Genomic DNA, 26,129 nt, shown 5'->3' with positions numbered 1-26,129 from the left:
GGAACCCGAGGAAGGACAGGATGTATCCAAAATGGAACTGTGTGTAAGAAGGAGGAGAGTGTTTGGAGGCTTACACATACAATTAAATAAATGGTGTGATGGAAAGGGTCATTTAGCCACACTCTTTACCCCTCAGGCACTGTGGTCTGAGCATGGAACTGGTTTGAACATCAAGGTCCATGGTTTGAATATCCTAGCCACTCTGTGGAAGGGAGATGAGGCTGTGTGCTTCTAGTAGGATTTACGGCGTGGACAACCCTGTGCAGCAAATGCTCTGATCTAGACGGTCCAATGGACTTGACGGTAGTAGGTGTGGTTAGTGTGCTTTGACCCTCAACAACGACATTAATGCCAAACCCCACGGATATCCAAAACTGTATTTTTATTATTTGGGAAGAGATAATACCAAAGGTAATATTGTGGTGCAGTTTTTCCACAAGAGTGTGATTTATTAACTTAGGGTCTTTACAAGTAGGATGATGGGCCCAATAAAGGCACGGAGACCTCAGTACCAGCACCGGGAGTGCGCTCTAGCAGCATGGAGGATTAGGGCAAAGAAAGGACCCCGGCACCAGATGGACTGATGCAGGGGAGGTGAAGGACCAGGCCAGGCGCACTCTGCTGGACACATGATTGATCTGATTGAAGAGCAAGTGGCAATCACCGTTTTAGAAGAGAGCTCTCCTGCTTATGGCAAATTAAGATGATTATCCACCTGACAGTAGAGACGCCATGCAAAAACAAAAACAAAACTTCAGCCAGCCAAGCAAACAAGATAACCATATAAATACACAAAAACGAATTCAGAAATACCGCCACGCACTGAGTTTTCCAGGATTGGAGTCCCCAGGAGGATTATTTAATAACAATAATTCGAGAATGGGACACGGTGAGTCATTGCGCCCATTCAAACACGAGCACCTCGCAAATTCAGAAAGATTCGGTGAAGCTGGTGCTTCAGCTCCTGTCCTCATGCCTTCCTGACCTTCCAGGAGGTCACGCTGTAGCTTGCGAAAGGGGTGGCCCCCTCAGGGTCACAGTCACCTCCCTTGTCCCTCAGTTGTATTTGCTCCTTAGGCCATTGCTGGGAACAGTCGTCTCTGGTCTCCTTGGAACCAGTGCACTTGACTGCAGCCCGGCTTACAGAAAGCAGCCTGGAGCGCATGATCCTAGTGGGGAGGCAAGGGTTGGGCTACCCACTTGAACACAGGATGCGTGGCATCCCCCACCCCCCAACCACTTCACAGCACCTGACAAGTTCCCAATACAAAGTTCCAGGGGACAGAACTGTGTGGCCCAATAAAAGTCAATACGGTTCATTTTTCTCTTGGTGCTGGTTTCTGACTCCTTGTGCAAATCCCATTTTGGGAGATATACCTACTTTGGCCCTGAGACTCGGGGCTTATTCGCTGCAAGCAAATTTTGATACAGAGTCACAAAAATCACGACGCCGATTAGCAAGATGGGCTGTCTTTGAAAAAGTTGAAGGCAGCGTGCTCCTTTGAGGCGAGGATGGTGAGACTTCATCTCAGGTACGTTGGGCGTGTGCTCAGGAGAGGCAGCGCTTGGAGAAGGACACCGTGTGTGGTAGAGTGGCAGGGCAGTGGCAAGAGCAAGCCCCTCTAAGAGATGGATGGATAACGTGACTGGAGGGTCAGTAAACGGACAGCTGTGAGGATGGCCCAGGGCGGGGCGGGCTCTGTTCTGTCGTGCACAGGGTCGCTAGGGGTGGGAATCGACTCCACGGCTCCTAACAGTAACAGCAGCAAGATGGACAATCAGCCACGGTAGGGATGGAGCCTCTGTCCTCTCCTGACAATAACTAACAGCATCCTTTTCGGGATCTGTGGGATTCAGTGGCTAACTGCTTTCCCCCCTTTAATCTTTGACTAAGCTCCCGAAGAAATGACAGTGTTTGCCAAACTTCCCTCTGATTCTGCAGCATCAGTATGCACCTTCGTGTGCTAACGCGCCAATGGCCAGGGTGCGGTCTCGGACCCAAATAGTTTTCCTTGGGAACAACAATGGAAATGGAGAGCCAAGCCATTTTCTCTCTGTGTAGCGCTGGTGATGTGACAAGCACGGCGAAATCAGCTTTCTCTTCAGGTTAAAAGAAGGGGGAGGGGAAGAACTCCTTAGATGTAAGCGCTCATCAGATTGTTTCTTTTACAAAGAACGCAGGGAGACTGCTGCTGTCTAGCAAAAGGGACACGCTCTACGTGGGCCAATAACGGCTCTGCCCCAAACTTGGACTCAGCACGAGCAGACAGAGAAAGCACGACGGCGGCGGTGTCAACAACACCACGAAGGAACAAACCGCCTCTTCGTGCAAAGAGATCGCTCAAAAGAGACGAGAGAAAGGGCCACAGAATGGCCCCAAATCGCCCCCTCGAGAACACTCCATTAGCTGCCCGGGCCGTAAGCCGGCTGCTCTGCTCTCAGAGAAAAGCTGCTGAACCAGCGAGATAAGGGATAAACACTCTGTTGCTTAATCAAAAGCCTATACAGTGGGCCCAGAATTATGAGTTTTAAACAAGGAGAAAGGTCAGAGTGGGCTACCCAGCCCCGCTGCTCCCCGGGCCGGCTGCGGAGATGCCCAGGATCAGGCGGGGAGGCCATTTAACAGGCACTGTCAACGGACCTGAGGCCAGCACGCTAAGCAAGGCGCCGGGCTAATCCACCTGACGGCTTGAATGTCAGGCTCAGGCTGGAAACTCAATTTGGTCGCAAATTGGAATCAGATGCGATGGTAATAAAGTGAGAGACACGCATGTGCGGTGGGCAAGACCTTGTGAACAGGGGCTGCAAAAGCCTGCCAGCAGCAAGGGGGGGAAGCAATCAGAGACCACTGAGCAAGGAGCAGCCCGGCCCTCGGGTGGGGAGTGGGGGCCCACCCCACCCCGCGATTGGCGCCCATCACACGTTGCTGACCAGCATCAGGGCATCTCCCTGCCCCAGCCCCCGTGCTGGTTCGTGTCATCTCCGTAATGTCAGGATAAGGTCGTGCACACACATGCTTACATAGTTCATAGATGGAGTGCTAGGCGGAACCATCTCGTGTTAAAAACACAGTTGCCACATACAAATTGGAGACAGGGAAGAGAGGAGGAAAGAAGGCAGAAGCATCCCCTGAACAAAAGAATGCATGAATTCGTCGCCATTGAACGATTAAAGACATTCATAAGAAGACACCTGAGAAGATTAAAATCAGGAAAAAAAACTATTTTTCACTGATATCGTTTATTCAGGAGCTTCATCTACTTTTAGAGTTGTCTTTCATTACTAGCTGCGTATTTCTAAGGTTCTTTCCTCTTTCTTAAAGGGCGAACTAGCAAATGTTTACATTGAAAATCAATATGAAATAAAAATACTAATTTCGTTTGAAAACACTCTTCCTGAGATCCCTTGATTAGACTGGGGATACTCAAAAGTTCCTCAAATCCAGGAAGAGAATTCATGGAAGGGACGGGGGGACAAGAGGGACATAATCCTCTAGGTCAAGCTTGCTTGGACATACAAGGAGACGAGAACGTGTTTCAATCACGACGATGATGTAGAGTAAATGACAATGTTGCATACATACAAGCAATTTCCACAATGGCAATTAAAAAAAGATACAGCGCTCTATAAGTATGTAACAACTATGCAGACACACACAAAAACACAGGGCTTTACATGCCACATGCATTTGATAGTTTGGGAGTCATTTTTGGTAACTGCGGAGTGAGTTTATGATTTAAAAGACAAAGGGGATTTACGGGAGATTTCCAAACAGTGTGTGTGTGTGTGTACGCATCGCTGGGACTTGGTGACTCACTTCGAAGAACAGAGCTTGAGCAAGGGAAATTTTATAATGGCATTGCCTTCACCGAGTGATCATGGTTCCCGTCATCAGTGATGACTAACGCAGCTCTCACGGATCCCTTGATGTAACTGATGCTGGGACACTTCACCTGGCTCATCTTTTCCCCAGAAGACCGCAAGACCTGGATGGACTCTGGCAACTGGGGCTGAGCATGTGCACGAAGGATTCTACAGAGCAGTGGTTCTCAACCTTCCTCATGCCGCCACCCTTTACTGAAGTTCCTCATGTTGTGGTGACTCCCCAACCATAAAATGATTTTTGTTGCTACTTCATAACTGCAATTTTGCTGCTGTTATGAATGGGGCAGCCCCTGAGAAAGGGGCATGCAACCCCCATAGGGGTCACGACCCACATGTTGAGAACCGCTGCTATTGAGGGATCCTGACCAAACACAGGAATGCAGAAAAAAATGTCCTATTCTCATGGACACCTGCCTTTTGGGAGTCACGGAAGCTGAGCGGACTCCACTGTCCTTTGGTTAACTTTAAGTCTTGAATACAAACTAATCCCTGAAGTTCTCTTAACACCAAGCAACAGTTGAACTTAACAAGCGTTTCTGTCTGTCTGTCGGTTTGATGTCTGCCTTGAGCCTCATCCTCCTTTAAGGACTGTCCATAGGGGTCCAAGTCGACTGCAGCGATCTGAGAGACCCGAGAGGAAGGGGAAGAAGCAGTTCGTTAACGTTCACAGGAGGGAGGAATGACTCAGAATATGAGGGGAAGGCTGTTTGCACAACTTGAAGAATGTAAACAGTCTCCCTGAACTCTTGTTGTTCTCAGGTGTCTTCCAGGTGGTGCTGACTGAAAGCGACTGCGGGCTCAGCACATTGGAACACTACCGGTCCTCCACCACCCTCACCAGGGTTGTCATGCTCGTGTACACGGAGAGAATGGTACGTCAGTGTACATTCTGCTGCGTGTATTCTCAATAACAAGAACATACATAAAACGGCTGTTGTCAAATGCTTAACCCCCTAACTCCAGATTCATTGTGCAAAGCCCAGAAAAACAAACTCACTGCTCCTGTGAGTTCACGAGACGGGAACTCTACAGGAGCAGAAAACCCCATGGAGCTCCCTCGGAGCGGCTGTTGGCTTTGAACTGCAGACCTTGAGGATCACAACCCAATGTGTAACCACGATGCCACCAGGGCTCTGATGCAAAGACCAGCTAACACCAATTCGCGGGGATTTTAAAAAATAAAATCTCTGACTTGGACTCTCTCAAATTTCCATCAAGGTTGTGAAAATCAAGAAAACACTGTCACAGATCAAAGAGAATGAAGACAAAAGGACATCTAGATGCACAGGGAGATCCTAGATTGGATCCCAGGTCAGAAAAAGAACAGAGCAGGAAAACTGGGACCGCCCAATCAAGCACATGAGTGAGTTGACGGGAATGCATCCATGTCACAGCCTCGACCAGTGTACTCAGGCAGGGGCCATGCTGCAAACCACAGCTCGGGAGCCCTCTACGGCTCTTTCAGCGTGTACATAGGCTCCCGAGTAAAACTGACCATTGTAAAAGGTATTATTCAGATCATGATGAGTTCGTTTGTTTATAAAAATACCTGTATGGCTCTTGAATACTTTTTAAATGGTTGTGAGGGACAGGATTGGCCCCTCCATCTCAAAAGTTTGTCGCTCCTGTACTAAGGAAATATAAGCTATTAACCTTATGAAAACAGGGTGAAAAGCATATGGGGAGTCTATAAACGATCTTGCAACATTTCTGTCCATCTTAACACTTCCAAATTTTCAGTACTGAGAGTGGGAGGGGGATGGAAGGCTGCTGAGTGGAGAGGCCAGGAGACTGGATAGGATCTGGATAAAAACCTACATGTTCCAAACATCCTATAAGGCAATATTTAATCTTATTTTATAAAAAGCTACTGGAAGCAGAGAGACATTGGGCCTCTACTCAAGTACTCCCTGAATGCAAGAATATTTTGTTCTATTAAACTGGCATTCCATGACGCTCTCCTTCCTGACACAATCACTGAAGAAGAAGCGGGTGAATAAACAAATGTGGTGGAGAAAGCTGATGGACCCCGGCTATCAAAGATATAGTGTCTAGGGTCTTAAAGACTTGAAGATAAACAAGCGGCCATCTAGCTCAGAAACAACAAAGCTCACATAGAAGAAGCACACCAGACTGGGTGATCATGAGGTGCCAAAGGGATCAGTTATCAGGCATCAAAGAACAAAAAATCATATCATTGTGAGCTCACCTCCCTAATATGATCACTGAAGATAAAGCAGTGCATAAGCAAATGTGACCAAAAAAAGTTGATGATGCCCAGCTATCAAAAAGTATAGCATCTGGGGTCTTAAAGGCATGAGGGTAAACAAGCAGCCATCTAGCTCAGAAGCAACAAAGTCCACATGGAAGAAGCAAACCAGCCTGTGTGATCACGAGGTATAAAAGGGATGGGATGAGGTTTTCAGGCATCAAAGAACAAAAAAAATCATATCACTGAGAATGAGGGGGAGTACAGAGTGGGGACTCAAAGCCCATCTGTAGGCAACTGGACACACCCTTATAGAAGGGTCACGGGGAGGAGATGAGCCAGTCAGGGTGCAGTGTAACAACAATGAAACATACAGCTTTCCTCTATTTTCTAAATGCTTCCTCCCCACCCACTATCATGATCTCAATTCTACCTTACAAATCTGGCTAGACCAGAGGATGTACACTGGTACAGATAGGAACTGTAAATACAGGTAATCCAGGGCGGATGATCCCTTCAGGGCCAGTGGTGTGAGTGGAGGGTGGAGTGGGGGTGGGGTAGAAAGGGAACTGATTACAATAATCTACATATAACCTCCTCCCTGGGAGATGGAGAACATAAAAGTGGGTGAAAGGAGATGTCAGACCGCATAAGATATGACAAAATAATAATTTATAAATTATCAAGGGTTCATGAGGGAGTGGGGAGTGGAGAGGGAGGGGGAAAATGAGGACCTGATGCCAGGGGCTTAAATGGAGAGCAAATGTTTTGAGAATGATGAGGGCAAAGAATGTACACATGTGCTTTACACAATTGATGTATGTATGGATTGTGCTAAGAGTTGTATGAGCCCCTAATAAAATGATTAAATAAAAAATAAAATAAAACAAACAAACAAAAAGACAGTTGCCGTTCTGAAAACTCCTAGGGGCAGCTCTCCCCTGCCCCACAGGGTCAACCTGAGTTGGCATTGACTGTACAACAGCGAGGCTTTGTTTTCTTTTCTAAATAGGTAAGAAACGATCGTGGAGATGGTGACAATGAGCTGGATTTGAGGTTTCTTTCTACAGAATGGAAAACCTACCTGGATGTGGAGTGGGAAGGGGAACACACTCAAATGTTTTTGGCTGAGTACACGGAGAATTCATTTCGAGAGAAGCAGACATGCTGAAAGAACCATTTTGTTCAGACATGTCCAAGATGTCTATTGGAATCCAAGTAGAATATCCAAATCCCAAATCGGCATTTGGACACGTGACTCTTGGTCTAGGAGAAGAGCTCTGAGCTGGAGACACACTTTGGAGTCATCTGTGTAGACAGCAGCTGTCATCGACATGATTCTGTCTTATGGTGACCATGTGTGTTATAGTAGAACTGGGCTCCATAGGGTTTGCAGTGGTTGACTTTTTTTTTTAAGTAGATAGCCAGGTTTTTCTTACAAGCTGCTTTTGAGCAGAACTCAACCTCCCAAAACTGGGTCAGCAGTTGAGTGTGTTAACTATTGGAAGCACCCAGGGCCCATGCAGATGGCACATGAACCCTGAGACTGGATGGGCTACAAGAGGTGAGGATAGATAGGAAAATGAGAAGGGTCCCAGAATCCACTTCAGCACTCAAGCTCTGCACGTGGAGACCACAGTACACATGTTCATTCACAAAGCCTGTACCACTACACCGACTCTAGACACGGAATAAGGCTAACAAGTGGAATTAAAGGGGGACAGGATAGACTCGGGACAGCAGGGTGCTTGGGCAGTCAACACCAGAAAATTGATCCTAGGGAATGAGAGGCCAGAGAAAAAGGCCATCACACCTGGGAAACAGCCCTGTTAGGACACTCCAGGAGCTGAACTTCCAGGAAGGTTCTCTAATGGCCCCACACCTTCTGTCTTCCCTCGCAGCCAAGGTCCACTCCCGTCAGTGTCTGCTTAATCACACCTCTGGCTCAGGCCCAGCTACCAATGGGGCAGGAAAAGGCGATACTGGCCTCCCTAACCTAACAGCAGGAAGGGCGTCTGCCTCTCCCAGGACTCCCCTGCTGAAACAGGAAGAGGGCTTGGAAGCCAGGCCACCTGCTCACATTGCCCTCAGAAGAGCCACACCAACAGACAGACGGCAATGCCACACCATTTCCTCACCCCTTTCCCGAAAGCAGTCGATTCAAAAAGTGTGCAACTTCCCTGTTTCCATCCTTCCTTAATTAGCCATTGGTGGCCTCACCCCATCACTAAGGTTGCTGCAACCCCTCCGCACTGACAGAGGGGCCGGGCCGTTCAGTTATAGAGAGAGGTCAAAGGGCATGTTGGGAGAGCCTGGATGTGGAGCAGCGCTGTCCGTGACACACAAGGAAGCCCCAGTGTGAGATGTGAAATACAGTCAACACTTTGTCGGGGAAACACAGACACTGCCACACTCTTTCTCTCAGTTGCACACATACCTCCTTGTCCTATTCCCCACTTCCTAAAACACACACCACCACCACCTCCACCACCACCACCACCTCCTCCTCCTCCTCCACCACCACCACCACCACCACCACCACCACCACCACTTCCACCACCACCAGGTGCAAGATTCTGGAGTGCAACTTGAATGTGTCTATGCAAACGGGAGAGCAACTCAAAAACTCAAAGGACCCTATATGGCAAGGTAGAACTCCCCCTGAGAGTTTGTGATGGTCTAAATCTTTATTTTTCTTTCTTTTATTAAAAGATCATTTTATTGAGGCCTCTCACAACTCTTATTACAATCCATGCATCAGTTGGATTAGGCATATTTATCATATGTTGCCTATGTTCTTTTCTAGACATTTACTCTCTATTGAGCCCTTAGTATCAGCTCCCTCCTCATCGTGGCCTCTTGATGATAAATTATTGTTATTTTCATATCTCACAATAACTGCTGTCTCCTTTCCTCCATGGTTTCTGTTGTTCTTCCCCTTGGAGGGGAGGGTGTGGTTATTGCCAATCATAGAGATTGGGTCGCCCTTCCTCCCTTCCTCTCTCCCCTTGCCCCTACCCTTTTAGGATTGCTATTCCCATTCCTGTTCCTAGGTCATGTGTGTTGTGAGTGTTTATCTCTTATCTATACCTGTGTTCATGTTCCAGTCAAGTCCAGAGGGAGAAACGGCACACTGGGGTCATGATAGTGGGGTGGGGGCTGGGGGTGAGGCAGCCTCAAGGAACCAGATGGATATTGTGTCTTTCATGGGTGCTCTTCCCTGAGACCCCTCTGTGGGGGAGGATGTTTCATTGTCTACAGACAGGCTTTGGGTCCCTGCTCCGATGCTGCTCGTTCTCAACACCCTGCTTGTGTTTGTTTGTTTGTCATTAACCTTCTGGTGCCTGTTACCCAGTCCAGATGACATCTCATGATCGCACTGGCTGGTGTGCTTCTTCTGTAAATCTTTAGGAGAGTAGAAAGTCTCATCTTTTTCCCAAGGAGTAGCTGGTGGAGTCAAACTGCTGACCTTGCAGTTAATGGCCCAGCACTTAACCACAATGCTACCAGGGGTCCACCAAACAGGAGACAGAGAAAGGAGGAAGAAGAGACAACACAAAGTCACTGCTGACTCACAGAGACCCTGTAGGACGGGGCAAACTGCCCCTGTGAGCGTCTGAGACTGAAACTCTTTATGGGGGTACAAAGTCTCATCTTTGTCCTACAGAGTGGCTGGTGGATTTGAACTGCTGACGTTAGCAGCACGAGTATCCACTATGCCAGCAGGGCTCCTCAGAAAATGAAAGGATGAGATAATTTACCACAAGCAGTGGTTGGGAGCCCAGCCTGCACCTTGACAGACACCGGTGAGCTTGTGAAAATAACATTGCCTGCAGACCAGCCCTAGAGACGGAGAGAGCACGTTGTTTGCATAAACTGCTTATTAGAGGTTGGCACTTTCAAGTCCCCTTACGAAGTACTAGCTTCCACAAACAATGTGCTTTTACCTTGTTTCTTTATGGTTAATTGTTTAGTCTGTCATTACAGCAGAGAAGGTTTGTGTTTTCAGTCATTGCCTTTGAAATTGGGAAGTGTATAAGTCAATAAGTCAAGGAAACTCAAATTGCTGCTAAGTTGTTCCTGACTCCGAATGACAGACTAGAACTGCCCCATACGGTTGCCTCAGGTGCAAATCTTTACAAAGGCACACTGCCACACATTTTACCACCAAGGGGCTGGTGGGTTTGAACTGCTGACCTTTTATTTGGGTAGCAGCTGAGAGGCTCCACCACGGCCCTCCCAGGACATCTTGTAAAGCAAAGAAACACTCAAACAAAATTCACTGACATCAAGTCAATTCCAACTCATCATGACCCTATAGGACAAGACAGTACTGTGCCTGTGGCTTCCAAGACGAACTCTTTATGGGAGTAGAAAGCTATAGCTTTCTCCCATGGGGCAGCTGGTGGATTTGAACTGCTGACCTGGTGGCCCTAACACATAAGTCACAATGAAGGGAACTCGAAATGGAATACTCCCTACCTGAGGGGTATAAAATAGGTTAGGGGTATAGACTCATCCCAGGATAGATTCTCCTAGAGCAATGCTTATGGTCCTGATGTCTGGCATCCAATTCTGAATCACTTGTGAAGACACCATCTATAGGCAGAACAACTCACACCAGGGAATCAGATCTTGCATGAAGGCTCGGTTCTGAGTCATCTTGCAAAAGGTGAAAATAGCTTATATTCATACAACCCTTAAAAAATTCAACTTAATATCCCATAGTCCGATTGCCATTTAATTGATGTCAACTTACACTGACTTCACTTAGACTTCATAGAACTGGCCCCATAGGGTCTCCAAAACTGTAGGTCTTTAAGGGGGCAGGCTGCCTCTTCTTCCTCCTGCAGAGAGGCTAGGGGGTTAGAACTTCCCACAAAGGGCACAGTTTTCTCCATAAAACCCTGTGAAGCAGGTAGATGGATCTCCACAGAGATGCCTGAATATTCAATCCCCACAGCCTCTAATATACCAGTAAAATCCCTAATGGGGGAGGTGAGATGGGTGGAGACTTCTCTAGTCTCCTGTCCTTATAGGTATTTTTCGTTACACACACACACACACACACACACACACTATATCTCTCTCTCTATCTATCTCTCTCTCTCTCTATCTATCTATCTATCTATATATATCAGTGTACCTTGATGTTGATTATAATAACAAAGTTAAACAAAATAAGCCATAAAAAGTACACACAGAAACCCTGGCGAGTCTTTGTGTAAACTGCATTCCAGAACCACATATACACTTGCTTTGAAAGTAGAAAAGAAAGTAACTGCTTTCTTCCCAAGTGGATGTCCCGAGCTGTAAAACCAAGTGAGTAGCTATCATCCCCAAACTTTTGGCCATCGGTCTCTCAGGAGACAGTTTCTGAGTCACAACACTGGTGGCTGCATTGGCTTGAGGGGGCCCTGGTAGCACACAGTTAAGAGCTCAGGTAGCTGATAGGCATTTCAAATCTACCAGAGGCTCACATGGATGGCAGGGGGGAAACCCCTAACCATCTCCTCTTGTAAGATTAAAGCCCCATAAACCTCATGCCCTATGGGGGCACTTCTACTCTGTCTGATAGGATCACTGTGAGTCCAAATTAATTTGACCACTGTGGAAATGATGCTGGGCACATCTGACCTTTTTTGGCTCCCAAAGCTGATTGGCACAAGGCAATCATCACCCACCCACCCTTCCTCCATTTTGACCCTATTCTAACACCAACGGTCTCATCCATGGCACTCGATTCTTCAGTGGCTGAATCCGATCATTCAGTGCACTGGCGACAGACAGCTCACAGAGGGTGCTCAGGTTTAATAGGGAAGGTAACGGCATAGTAGTCAGGCAAGATATACTCAGTGAGGCAGTTTATTGTGCCAACCTGGCCGATAAACACAGGTGGGGTTAATTGAAGGGCAGAGGGATCAATGGCTTGGTGAGCCTCACCTTTCTAGTTCTTGGGTCTCTTGCTTTCTGATGGTCGGGCCAGGGTGCAGCTGCCTTAGCCAGTTTCCTGCTTTAGCTGGCAAGGCTCACTTCCTGCAAGACATCCCTGCGGAGAAGGCATATAGACCTTCCCCAATGCAACCCCGGGTGCTGGAGCAGCCATGTGGAGACCCCTGCCAGCGCTGAGATGCTTACACATTCACTGACTTGGCTTTCCTCCTGTAGTCAGCATCGTTGCATCTGTTTTGTGAGATGGAGGAGGACTTTGTGCATTGGTGTTGGACATATGGGTTAATGTTGGACTTGTGGGCTTGGGCAGCACTGGGTTGGGATGTTTTCTGGATACGCACTTACCCTTTCTATAAAAGTCTCTCTTATACATGAGTTTCTGGGGATTCGTTTCTCTAAAGTACCCAGACTAGCACACTCAGGCGACAGTTGGTCAGTCAGGACACTTCCTTCTCTGCTGTGCCCTCAAGCAGGCAGCTTTCTGGCCCTCAGCCACCTGGACTCTGCCCTGCTTGGGCAATGTTATAAAGCTCTTTTAGGGCTGCCAATAAATGTCCCAAGGACATGCCACTCTGCTGTGCAGTCTCAACCTGATGGCATGCAACGCCAGCTCCACGAGTCAGCAAGTTCAACTCCCCCAGTGATGGGCCCAGACACTTCCTGTATCCCCCAGTCTCCTGCCCCAGAATGCTCAGCTTCACCTGCTCGGGGCCTGGGAAGTCCACTGCTCTTCGCACACTCTTGCTCCCAGCCCTGCGGCTGCCGCCCCTCTGGTGTCCCAGCCATTGACTGCACCATGGCGTTTCAATGTGCACCGATCTCAGAATCCAAAAGACACGCTCCACATCGGGCTCTCTCTTTTGCTGGAAGTGTCATCCCTACCCCCACCCCTTCCGCTTCTGAGATGGCTGATTTTATACCCAGCCCGAGGGTATAACCACAATGAACCCTGTTAGCAATCACTCGCAGCGGAATCCTAGGGTCCTACCACTATCTTCTGATCCCTTTCTTACCCAAACTCATCAGGAAAATGATATTTGCTTGCTAGGTTCGACAAATGCTAGGACCAGAAGGGCCATATTAAATAGTTCATGACATCACGATAGCACGCAAACATAACCGACACTATTCTGGGTTTGTAAAACCTCGTCCTAAGCAGTCTATGAGTTTCATAATAAGATCAACTAGCTGCCTGGGCAGGAGCTCAACTCTCCAACTGGAGAACAGCGAGAGGACTTAGCGGCAACTGAAAAAAAGTCATAAAGCCCTGAGATGTCAGAATCAACATTTTACTCCTAGATCCCCCAGTGCCAGTTTCCACCCTGATCACCTACTGTGGCAATGCCAGAGAACGAGCGGGGGTGAGAGGGACTGTGAGAAGTGATGTGAATGAACAGACCAGTGGGGAGGGTTAGCATTGACAATGGGGGGGGGAGCGAATCCTCTACATGTGAAAAAGTATGTGGGCATAAACCAGTACTTTTCAAGTGTAAAGGGGATTCAGAAAAGTTGTGGGGAAAGCCTATAATCATTTAATTCTAGTTTGCCCACAATTTTTTGAAGCCCCTTGTAGAGGCAAGTAAGTCTGAAGCCACACACCTGGAGTTCTGCAACCGGGTAATGCAGAAGGCCAAGGAAGAGGGGACAGTGCACCTCTGGTGACCGAGGCAAGCAAAATGGGTTACCTTTACTCAAGCACACCTCTTTGTAGTAAAACCCTATCTGACCGGGACTATGCCCAGAACTGAGGAGAAAGGACCTCATTTGCTGTGAAATACGGTGTGAAAAGCCCCAGAAGAGAGGTCTCTTCGTAGTCACCGAGACGATGACAGGGAGGAAGGAGTTTTCACTGAGGGAAGTCAGGGCTGTCTCTATTACTAATAATAACCAGATCCTGGAAGGGGACATGATCCTGCCGAAGTTCTAAGTTAAGCTAATGACAGTGCTCCTTGCTTTAGCCAAAGTGATTAGTTCAAAGATGGCATGTGACCCAAATCAGTCAAATGAGACACAAAACAATGCTTATTCAGGCTCCTGGGCAAGAACTCCCTTCCTTGAACAAGGGAAATAACAGGAAAGAGGAAACATATGACTCAAGGAAGCGACAGCAGCCACAGAACAGACGCCAAAGATACAGACCAAACACCAAAGGATGGACAGCGAAGAAAGATGTTAAGGAACTGATCACATTGATTGATGTAAAACATCCCCCCCACCCAAAGGATGGACAGCGAAGAAAGATGTTAAGGAATTGATCACATTGATCGATGTAAAACATTCCCCCATCCAAAGGATGGACAGCGAAGAAAGATGTTAAGGAACTGATCACATTGATCGATGTAAAACATTCCCCCACCCAAAGGATGGACAGCGAAGAAAGATGTTAAGGAACTGATCACATTGATCGATGTAAAACATTCCCCCACCCAAAGGATGGACAGCGAAGAAAGATGTTAAGGAATTGATCACATTGATCGTTGTAAAACATTCCCCCATCCAAAGGATGGACAGCGAAGAAAGATGTTAAGGAACTGATCACATTGACTGATGTAAAACATCCCCCCCCCCACAACCCCACCCAGGGTGATGAACAACAGAAACATGGGTGAAGGGAGACAGCAGTCGGTGTAAGACATGCAAATAATAATAATTTATAATTTATCAAGAGTTCATGAGGGTGGGGGGAGGAAAAAGAATGAGGAGCTGATACCAAGAGCTCAAGTAGAAAGTAAATGTTTTTTAAAGGATAAGGGCACTATATGTACAAATGAGCCTGACACAATGGATATATGGATTGGTATAAGAGCCCCCAGTGAAATGATTTATTCCAATTTAAAAAAAAAGAAATGAGGTCTTGGATGGTATCTTTTAAATTGTTGGACCCAGCCTGACCTACTTGTGAACTTCTCAGTTGAATGAGCCACTCATGTCTCCAAATTGTTTGTTTGCTTGTTTGTTAGGGTTGAATCATGCCACTCAAAAAACAAGGATGAAATTGTAACCCCTGGTATCTATGACTGTGACCTTAACAATAAAATATCTTAAGAGGTTATTAAGATAATATAAGGTCGTACTGGAATACCCAAACCCACTGACGAGGAGTTGATGCCAACTCAGCGTGATCTAGATAGGGTTTCCAAAACTTTCTATCTTGATGGGTGCAGGCTGCCTCGCTTAACTCGTGAGCCACCCAACTTGCAGTTAGCTCCCTACCCACACAGGTAGAGACTTAGAAACACAGAAAAGGCAGCAGCACAGGGCAGACAGACACGTGGAGACAGATGCAGAGGTCTGAGGGATGCATCTTGAAGCAGAAATGCTGGGGACTGCCCAACATCACAGGAGCTAGGCAATGGCCAAGCTCTTCTGGACCGTGCGCACAGGCCGCTCTGAGGTACAACTGGGTAAACTCACAGGATATTATTGAGATACCAGTGATTGCATTTGTTTGTAAAAATATATGTCTGGCTCTCAAACAATTTTAAATTGTTGTGAGGCACAGGAGTGGCTCTTCCATCTCAAAAGTATGCCCAACACCTGTTCCAGACTAGAGATTCTCAAAGCTTATTTGCCCTACTACCTCCTTTTCAGAAACAAAACAAAAAGCTATTAAGTGTCTCCCTGGCAATGGAAAGCCTTTGCACTGCACTACAGCTCCCGGTGCAAATGACATGCAGGCACGTGCTTCTGCGGCCCCCCTGGGTCACCCCAGTGCCCCCAGGAGGCGCTCTTGCCCCTTTTGAGAAACACGATCCTACAGTCTCCTTAGCATGGCCATGTGGAAAGCTGGAATCAAGTCTTCCAGCCTCCAGAATTGAGACAACAAAGGTGTGTCGTAAGTCACCCAGTTTTAGTGCTGTATCAGGGCAGTCCTAAGAAACAAATGCCTGGTGCAGACCAGTCTAACTTGTGCTTTCTGTCCCATGGAATTAAAAAATTCCTAAGTGACATAATACTTGATACTGGTCTTCCCTTGGCAATATCTGGGATTTGGCCCTGGAGCCTTTTTTGGGGGGAGTGGGGGGCAGTGATGAAAGGGGCATTCCAGGAGGTGGCAAAAACACACGACAGGAGGCAGAGTAGAGCAATACAAAACTCTCAGCTCTGTAAACTGGGCCTGGCTGGCATTCAGACTAGAAATAACTAACAAACAAACCAAAAAGGGGGACAGGAGGATGGAGGAAGAGGCAGCTCTGAAGATAACTGGCAGAGAGCTCTAGGAACATGCTGAACAGGAGACTATTCTCACTGTTAGGCCTCAGGGAGTCAATGCGGCCACATGGTGACCACATGTGTGATCAGGCTTGCCTTCTGAGGTCTCTCTGAGTGCATTAACATGGCCAGGCTTTGGGTACGAGCTAAGTGCCCATGCATGGGTGCACATCAATCTGCTACCAAAAAAACTCCATCAAGAACCAGAAAACCACAAGCTAGCATCAAGATGTCAGACAGTTTATGGTGAAACGTAACTTGGGAGAGGAGACAGGAAGTTGTACCAGTGGTCCATGCAAGCAAAGGCTTCATGTCTGGACCAATGGGAGGCAGAAGAGGAGCAACCTCAAGAAAGCAAATGTTGACAGGACCTAGAGCAGGTGAGGAGGATGTTTCAGCCCTGGAAGGTTCAGAGGGGCTGGGGAAGCGGTAAGGACAGGGGGTCGAGAGATCACAGGGAAGGGACTGCAAAATCCTTAGGACCATTCGGAAAATAAGGAGAACAGGAAAGCAGTTGTGGAAAGGGCAAAATCACGTTAGCCAGTCCAGGGGCCATGATAGGCAGAAATGGAAGATGAATTTGTAACACATGAGGAGATATGATAAGGTTATGAAATAAGATGTAGGATTCCAGGTAGTGCTTGCAAGGACTTTGGAAATTAAACGCCAATCACCACAAGCCCCTTTCCACTTTCAAAGTTTTATGTAGGTGATGGGAACTATTTGTTGCTTCCACTGTGCTCACTTGTCTCCATAAACTTCTAGAAGCATCTACCATCGACTGGGAGCTGGCAAACATGACCTCCATCCTCAGCAGTGTGCATGAACACCACACCACAACCAAACTCATGGCCAACAAGTCCATTCTGATTTATGGCAACCGTAGAGCACAGACTAGAACTGCCCCTGTGGGCGTGCGTCCGGGACTGTAACTCTTGACGGAATTAGAAAGTCTCATCTTCATCTCTCAGAGCGGCTGGTGGTTTTGAACTACTGACCTTGCAGTTAGCAGCCCAATGTGTTAACTACCACACCACCAATAGGATGCTAGTCTTATTCCTATTTGACAGATGAAAGAACAGAAAAGGCAGATTCAATCATTTACCAGAGGTCACCAGATTGGTCAAGGGCTGGGATTAAATAAACTGTTTCAATTATAACTTTCAATTAGTCTTTTTTTAAATCACAAGTGAGCACGAGTGTGTTGTGTTAAGATGTGAGTGTCAGCTCCACCTCCTAGAGTCCTTACGTAAATAGAACAACACACGGCCTGGTCCCATGCCACGCTCAGTGACTGGTATATGTGAGCCTATTGTTGGAGTCACTGTCTATCCATTTCGTTGATGGTCTCCCTCACTTTTGATGCTCCGCTGCTTTACCAAGCACAACGGCCTTCCTTGGGGTCATATCCTGATAACGTATCTACCATTCCTGCTGCTAAGGAGCATTCTGGCTACACTTCCTCTAAGACAGGCTCGGTCAATCCGCTGGCAGTCCACATTCTAGTCCCGATTCTGAAGGATCAATTTGCGTCCCGCCTTCCTTATTCAAAATGACCTGCTTGATTTCAAGATCTGCCCAATGGAAGAAGGCCATTGACAACATCTGCCATGGGCGCTGATTGTGAACGCAAGTCACAGAAGGCTTTGGCGACTTCATTCTTTTCTTGGTCTACCGTGGAGTTGCGTGCTGGTCCAGTGAGAGGGATTGTTGCTGTGGGTTTTAACGTGAGGTTCGTCCACATAAAGGCTGCGTTCCTTGACTTGTCCAAGAGGCAGCCTTTGTATCTGGGCCTTTCACGGAAGCTCGCAAACTGCACCTGTGCTGTTAATACAGTGACAGCTACTCTCAGAAAGGCAAGCTGCAGCAACCTCTCTTGGCCGGCGCTCCTTTTAAACAAATTTCATACGTACATTATTTTATGGAGTCTGATTTGATTTGAAGCGGAGTCCTGCAAATATGCTACTTTTCACACAGACCTTCCAAGGCGAAAAAGCATGAGCACGTCAAACAATCAGCTACCCCCAAGTAAATGAGTCAAAGAAACAAGCTTCCGTTCCAGTCAATGACTAATGTTTCTGATGTGTCTGAACACATCTGGAATCCAATCCCGGCCTGGGAATCAGGTGTGTACAAACTACACCTCCCTATTCAGGATTCTGGGAATCAGGTGTGTACAAACTACACCTCTCTATTCAGGATCCTCCCGATGAAAATCTGCCTACTCGGGCCAGCAGCACCCGCTTCGCAGCAGGGTTCTGCTGAATGAGACCCTCATCAACTAGTATGCAGTTCATGCTAGTTCCAGATTATTGAGTGTTTACAGTAAGCTAAGTGCTTTAATTAAAATCAGGTTAATAGCTTCCAACCCACAATCGGTCCATATTTTACATGCTCGTTTCTTCTTCAAGAACAAAGGTCGTGTCTTATTTAAGGGCTTGGGTGTTTGTGTCGTTTTTGTAAACGAAGGAAACGAGTCTGAGCAAACCAGAAAAGCCACAGTCCCTCACAAGAAAGGGGCTTCAACAAGGAAAAGAATTAGATCAGAGAACTTAAAAAAATTCTTGTTTAAGTCATATTTTGATATCATTGTGGCTAGCCGCTACAAAGTCAGTCTTCGTTCATGGAGACTCCCCCCCCCCCCCCCCCAGGGAAAGAACTGCCGCCTCGTTGTGAAAGTCAGGTTTGGGCGGGCCAGGACTCTCCCATGAGACCATCTACCAGAGTGTGGTCCACTCCAGGATGGGATCTTCTCTGGAGTAGTCAAGGGGTTGTGGGGGTAATTAACTAACTCACTGCCTTCCAGGCCATTCTAACCCATAGCAACCCTCCAGGACAGAGTCGAGCTGCCCCTGGGTGTCACCTGAATGCAAATCCTCACAGGAGGAGTAGACAACTTCCATCACCTTTATGCCAAAAAGCAGCTGGTGACGGTGATGGGCTAGCAGGCCAGGACATAACCCACTACAGCTGCAGTGCCCCTCTGTGGGGACACAGACCTCATATCTGATCACAGCCTTGATGTAATTGAAAGATGTTCCGTTCAGGGTGTCGCCTACGCTGTATGTCAAGTGATAAGAGTGTGGATGCAAGATCACTTCTGCTGGTCTGGGCTCTTGCAGCTGGTTTGTTGACCTCTTGGCCCACCAGACTGCTAACCTTGGATTCCTTTGGCTTGGCATCTTGCTTCCTCTTCCTGCTCCTGGTTCATCAGCGTCTGAAGCTCCAGGAGTTCAAAGAGGCTTTCAGCTTACATCTGACCAGACTGGACTGACCTACTTCTATAACTGTGTGAGCCATTCCTTGATGTACCTATAGGAATTCTACACACATACACAGAGAAGTGTCACTGGTTTTACTTCTCTAGAGCACGCAGTCTAACACATCTGTCTTGATCCTTGTGATCTATATATCGGGTTTTCATGGGCTAGTTTTTGTAAGGAGATCTCCAGGCATTTCTTCATAGCCTGTCTCAGTCTGGAAGCTCAGCACCATAGCAACATACTAGTGTCAGATGGGTGGTGTCTAAGCATGAGGCGCTCTGGCTGGGCCTCAAACCTGGGTCTCCAGTATAGAAGGTGGGGACTCTACCCTTGGCCCACCAGTATCCCTGTAGATGCCATAATAAGTAAGTAAGTCAACAAGATCTGGAATAAGACACACCCACATGCTGAAGCAAGCTACAGTAGGCTCTGTCCTTTAAAATGCTTTGAAATGTAAGACTCAGCTTTCTCAACTGTAAACTGAAAACAATAAACTACATCTCTGAATGTTAAGAAGACTAACATGTCCAACCCTTAGCAGTATCCTCAAACCTCAGAACACCCTAAAGCCCTAACCAAACCCCATGTCAGTGAGCCAACGCCAACTCACAGCCGCCCTAGGTAGGGTCTCCAAGACTGTCGATCTTGACAGGAGCACACAGCCTCATCTTTCTGCCAAGGATCATCTGGTGGGCTTGAACTCTCAGCCCTGAAGCCCAATGCCTAAGTATCAGGGCTAGCAGCCCTCCCGAATAGCATTCTAGATGCCAGCCTCTACAGCCCAAGCGTCTTCAAAGCCGCTGATGCATCCAGGGCACCATAGGCCCGATGGGGTGAGGACCGGGTTAGCGAGCCGTGAACCCTGGAGCAGGCACCGTTTCGATTAATCAACTTGAAGATTCCAAGAAAATCAGGCTTCAGAGAAAGCACCCCCCTTATTAATTACCAGGGAAACTCCTGTAAGCACAGGGATAAAGGAAAGATGACAGAATTTTAACTTCTTTAAAGACAGTGCAAGTTCAGAGGTTACCCGGCACTAAGCATTAAGGTCACTGTGGGCAAGTTTTGTGATTTTCATGCCACCCATCTTCCCCACCCTCCCACCCCACCCCCTGCCTTGTCTTTCAACAGGCGTGATGAAGGCTCTTGATAAATGGGAGTATCAAGTCTGCCGCTTAACTATGTTTCTTGTTACTCGGCAAAGCCTGCGACCTACAGTGCGCTCAGATACAAAGGCAGCACGGCACAGCTGTGCCCACAAGGCCCTGCCATTTCTCCAGCGCTTCCATCCATTACCAGCAAATTACGGTAAATTCAAAATATTGATCCGCACACCCTTCTGTGGGGAGAAAGTACCCATCGACTTTTATTGCTTATTGTTGGGTCCAATTCCCCAGAATCGATAAAAGCCACAATGTTCATAAGCTTCCCCAAAGCTAGTTAGTATAGTGGATAGGAGACACCTTTTTGGAATCACTGCACATCTGCCAGGCGCTGCAACAGCACAGCAACCAGTCTGCAACGTTCCAACGCCTTATTTGATTTTCCAGTCTCCTTGTTACCCAAGAAAATGCTCCCAGACAGAAATGAGTATCAACGGCAGGGAATAAAAAGTTAAGCAACTAGGACGCACTCTGCTCACAGACTTTGATTCTCTCCCTTTGGGTTTTGCTGCATTTCTACACCAACTTCCGGGTCCCAGTCAGACTCGGTCATTCCAAGCCAGTCGTCAAGTCAGTCAGACTCGGTCATTCCAAGTCAGGGGTTTCTCCAGCTGTACTGCATAACTGAACACAGATCGAAGACGCATTGTCTTGACAGCGGTTTCCAGAACTGACTGACGGAGACCAGATTGCCCATAAACAACATTTCAATTGCCCCTGATTTCAAGAATCGATGTCTGTTTTATGGACAGAGTTTTCAAAATCAGACCATAATTCAGAAGCCCCCTTAAAAGTCCCAATACAGAAAAAGAAGGAGGCCTCTTCTTGAACGAGGAAGCAGAATTGGATGAGCCTATTTGGCCAGTGATAGTGAGCTTTCCGCTGCTGATATTAATCATTTTTATTTACTAAGGACACCTTGTAGTTTATCTTGCCGTCACGAGACGGAAAGCCTATTTGAGTGTAGAAATTTACTGGCAAATCAGCGCCAGGGAGTTCTCGAAGTGCTCTATGAAGCTAATACCCACCAGCCTCCTTTCTTCTGGCCATTCCTCTCCATCTAAATGCAAAAGACAACACTTAAAATGTACATAAAAAATGTCTGAGGGCGAAGGGAGATTAATGACACATATATTCAAATAATCAATAATGTGGAATTTAAGCCTCTAATAGTACTGGAATTTATGGTAAGGAGGCCAAGGAATAAAATAAACAATCGACTTGCAGAGGATATATTTTACTTGGTGAGCAATAGATCCTATTTGACCAAGGATAAAGCAGCTGATACTTTTTTTCCTTTTAGTGGTTTTCCCCAGAGAGCCCACGGGCCTTAAACCAGGAGTGAAGGGAAGCCAACTGCTGTCAAGTGACTGTGAAATCCACTCATGGCGACCCTGGGTGGAAGTGCAGAACTATGCCACAAAGGGGTTTCCACGGTTGGATTTTCATTCCACGGTTGGAAGTTCATTCTCAGGCCGTTCTTCCTCCGTCAGTGCCTCTGGGTTGACTTTGACCAGCCCAGTGAGTTACCCATTGCCACCACCTTTAGAGTGCTGAAAAGTAAGGAGTGACTTTGAGGAATAAGGGACACCTGACCCCAAGCCATGGTGCTCTCCATCACCTCACATGCATGCGAAAGTTGGACACTGAATACAGAAGACGAAGGAAGGGATACGTGTGATTTATAGCCCTGGCAAAGAATACTGAAAGTGCTGTGGACTGTCAAAAGAAAAGCCAACCTGTCTTGGAAGAAGTTCCGCCAGAATGCTTCTTCGATGTAATGATCGCAAGACGCGTCTCATGTACTTCAGACTTGGTATCCAAATAGAAAGCCAAGCTTGCTGTCAGCAAGTCCCTGCCAACTCACCATCACCATTCAGGACAGGGGAGAACTGACCCTGTGGGTTTCCAAGACTGTAATTCTTTATAGGAGTACAAAGTCCTATCTTCCTCCTGGGGGACAGCTGGTGGTTTTGAACTGCTGACCTTGAGTCCAGCAGCTTAATGAGTAAGCACACTATGCCACGAGGGTTCTTCAGGAGAAGCCAGTCCCTGGAAAAGGATATCATGCTTGGGAAAGTAGCAAGGCAGTGACAAAATGGAAGACCTCCAACAAGATGAAGGGACACAATGGTTAAAACATAAAAGTAATTCTGAGGGTGGTGCAGGGCTGGGTGGTGGGTGTTCTGTTGTACAGAGTCACTATGAGTCAGAACCAATTTGATGGCACCTGACAACAACAAAAACCTAAAGTTGGCTTCCCTAATCCCCCTTTACACCTCTCTTTCCATCACCACCATGGAAACTAGGGCTTCCGTGGCTGTCAGGGGTCTGTGGTTGCTCCTTGCTCTGGTGAAGGCAGACACTGCTCCAGACAAGACTCAGGACCACCCTACACTGAGCGGCAGGGTCATCCCCAAGATCTCAGACAAGGTATTAGGATCTTGAAAAGGTCGCATGGTAAAGCATTGTCTCTAGGGGATCCAACTGACATCAGCCACCGAAAGCTGTCGTGGAAGCTGGGGACGGGGATTGTGAGCTAGGGATGGGGGAGTCGTAAGACAAAGGAGAGTACACCTGGTTGCACAACTTCGAAATGGAATTGTTGCTGGATTTACATATAGAAAATGTTGAATTGGTATATGCTTTGCTAAACATATTTTGAATAATGATCATTTTTCTTTAAAAAAATAAGTTGCATGGTGATCCTGTCCCAGGTCAGAGCCCTCATGTAGAGCAAAGACAAAAAAGTACATTGATCCTTCATGACCAAGTTTCAATACCTCACCGCTCCATGGCAGTTTATCCCTTCAGACATTTTTACAGTGTGTATGGAGAGGGGAATTCTCCATCTATGCTGCATGAGTTGTGTTTTCTGTTATTTTCAGCCTAATGCATCCCTAACTGGAACGTCCCTGAAACAGTCAACAGTAAACCGTGTAAGTCAGCTTTGGAGCCGTGCGCTCAAATGGACACAAAGCAGACAGACGGCCAGCCATAGCACCACGTATAACTCACCCAAGGCAAAAGTTCCACATGCTCTAAATGACCAACCCAACCCAACACAAACCAAACTTGCCGGTATGGAGTCGGTGCTGACTCACAGTGACCCTATAGGACAGAGCAGAACTGCTCCTGTGGGTATCCAAGACTGGACCTTTTTAAGGGCGAATAAAGCCTTGTCTTTTTCCTGAGGAATGGCTGGTGGTTGTGAATTCTGGACCCTGCAGTTAGCAGCCCGGCGTGTTAGGAACTGCAGATGTTGCAGTAGCCCAGCATCATCCTGCCATCAAGGCTCCTGTCCAAATGACCAATTGCTCCTTCAATGAGGATTGGATTCTATGAGAAACGTGGAGCTTTGGAGACATTGATTACAGATTTGTCAATTGGCTGCCTTTCCCTAAAATATATTTGGGAGGGCATAGAGTGTATGTTAATAAGTTTGAAGTCAACCAAAGAGACTCTGAGTTTAATAGCATCACGTGTGTGACAGTTAATTAGCAGGAAATATTTCAGTGCAGTGAGGTTTGTGCCTGTTTTTTTTAAGCATGAAATGCAATAAATGGCTTTGGGGTTTTAATTAATTGCTTCTTCGCAAAGACAGACTCCGTTCATACTGCAAAGGCAACATCCTTCCCTCCAAGTCAAACGATCCCAGGGGGTTTGTGGATCACAGGACTACACTAGGAAATGTGTCATGAAGCACCCTCTTACTTGTGTGGACTAAAAAATGTCAATGCTTTCCCAGCAGGGAGACCTTCCCTTATCACACGTGAGTGCCCCCCATCTGCTCTTCAGGGGTGAGTTTAGATGGTTCCCACTGCACTTTCTATTATAGTAATTAGGTTCTTCTTTTATAACATAAAAAGCACACCAGACCATATTGTGTCAACATGCATACTGAATTATGTGCAAGTTAAACTAGATTCTCTGGGAACCTGAAATAGATCATTGACTGAACTCACATTCTACAGAGCAAATGTTCTTTTAAAAAATAGAACAAGCTAACAGTGACGGATACTTAATATGGGCAGAGGTGGGGTGGTAGGGGGAGGTAAGGGGGCCAGCCTCCGAACAAGAGAACTGGAACTTGGAACAAAATGAGAATTCTGATGACCTAAATTATCATTCAAAGTAACTGTTTAGACAAGCTGAAGAGTTAGCATGTAAGCTTTTAATTGGTCCTGTCATGGCAAAGTGGTTATGCGTTGGGCTGTTAACCTTAAAGTCGGCTGTTCTAAACTACCAGCTATTCCACAGGAGACAGCCCAGGGAGGCTTTCCAAAATTCCTGTGAAGAGTTACGGCTTAGAAAATCTCAGAGGCAGTTCTACCCTATCCCATAGGGTCACGACGAGTCAGAACTGACTCTAAGCAATGCTCTTGATTTGGTCACTTTAAATGCTAGCTCAGAACAGAAAAAGAAAGTTTACAGTGACATACACTGAATTAAATTGATCATCAAAAAGAAAAAGAAGAAACAATGGCTAGAAAAAAGACTCAAAGAATCATATGCCTCTTACAAAGAATGATAACCACTTGGCTGTCACTTTGTCACACTGTGGTGGCTTGCGTGTTTCTGTGATGCTGGGAGCGATGTCACTGGTGTTTCGAGTGCCAGCAGGGTCACGCAGAGGGAACAGGGTTCAGTGGAGCTCCCAGACTAAGAACAGACAATGAAGAAGGACGCCACTCCCCATTTTGAAGGGAGGAGCCACTGAAAACCTTACAAATTGCTTTAAGATATTGTCAGCTACAACAAACGATGGATAACATTGAGAAGAATGGGAATTCCAGAACACTTCATTGAGGTCCTTTGGAACTTGTACATGGATCAGGAGGCAGTTGTGTAAACAGAACAACAACAAAAAATACTTCCGGGCTTAAAATCAGGAAAGGTGTCTGACAGGGTTCTACCTCTCACCGTACCTATTCAATCTGTGTGCTGAGCAAGCCATCGGAGCAGCTGGGTTACATGAGAGAAAGGTGGCATCGAGATCGGAGGAAGGCTAGCTGACAACTTGAGATATCCAGGGGACACCACCTTGCTTGCCCAAAGTGAGGAGGATTTGAGAAGCACTTGTTGATGAAGAGCAAGGGTTGCAGCCTTCAGTCTGGACCACACCTCAGTGCAAAGACCCCCAAATCCCCACAACTGGACCAATAGGGAACATCAGGATAAGGTGGAAATTGTCCAGCATTTTGTCTGGCTTGTATCCAAGGCCAATGCTCAGGGACAAAACAGGCCAGAAATCCACAGAGGAGTGGCACAAAACCTCTCTAGATTCGAGCTGATACCCAGGGCTCAAGTAGAAATTGTTCTGGAAATGCTCATGGCAACATATGTACAAGTGTGCTTAATACTACTAAATGATGGGTTGCTATAAGATTTGGAAGAGCCCCTCAATAAAATGCTTGTGTGTGTGTGTGTGTGTAATAGAGAACT

At 46.9% G+C, this 26,129-nt stretch overlaps 1 protein-coding gene across 5 annotated transcripts in view; it reads right to left on the bottom strand.

Moving 5' to 3' along the window:
• The window catches only part of MAST4 (microtubule associated serine/threonine kinase family member 4), a 740,331-nt gene that overhangs the window by 333,941 nt on the left and 380,261 nt on the right, over window positions 1–26,129 (bottom strand). The window lies entirely within an intron of this gene.

This window comes from Tenrec ecaudatus, chromosome 2, assembly GCF_050624435.1.
Source record: "Tenrec ecaudatus isolate mTenEca1 chromosome 2, mTenEca1.hap1, whole genome shotgun sequence".
NCBI classification, from domain to species: domain Eukaryota; kingdom Metazoa; phylum Chordata; class Mammalia; order Afrosoricida; family Tenrecidae; genus Tenrec; species Tenrec ecaudatus.
This window is presented reverse-complemented; position numbering and strand designations above follow the sequence as displayed.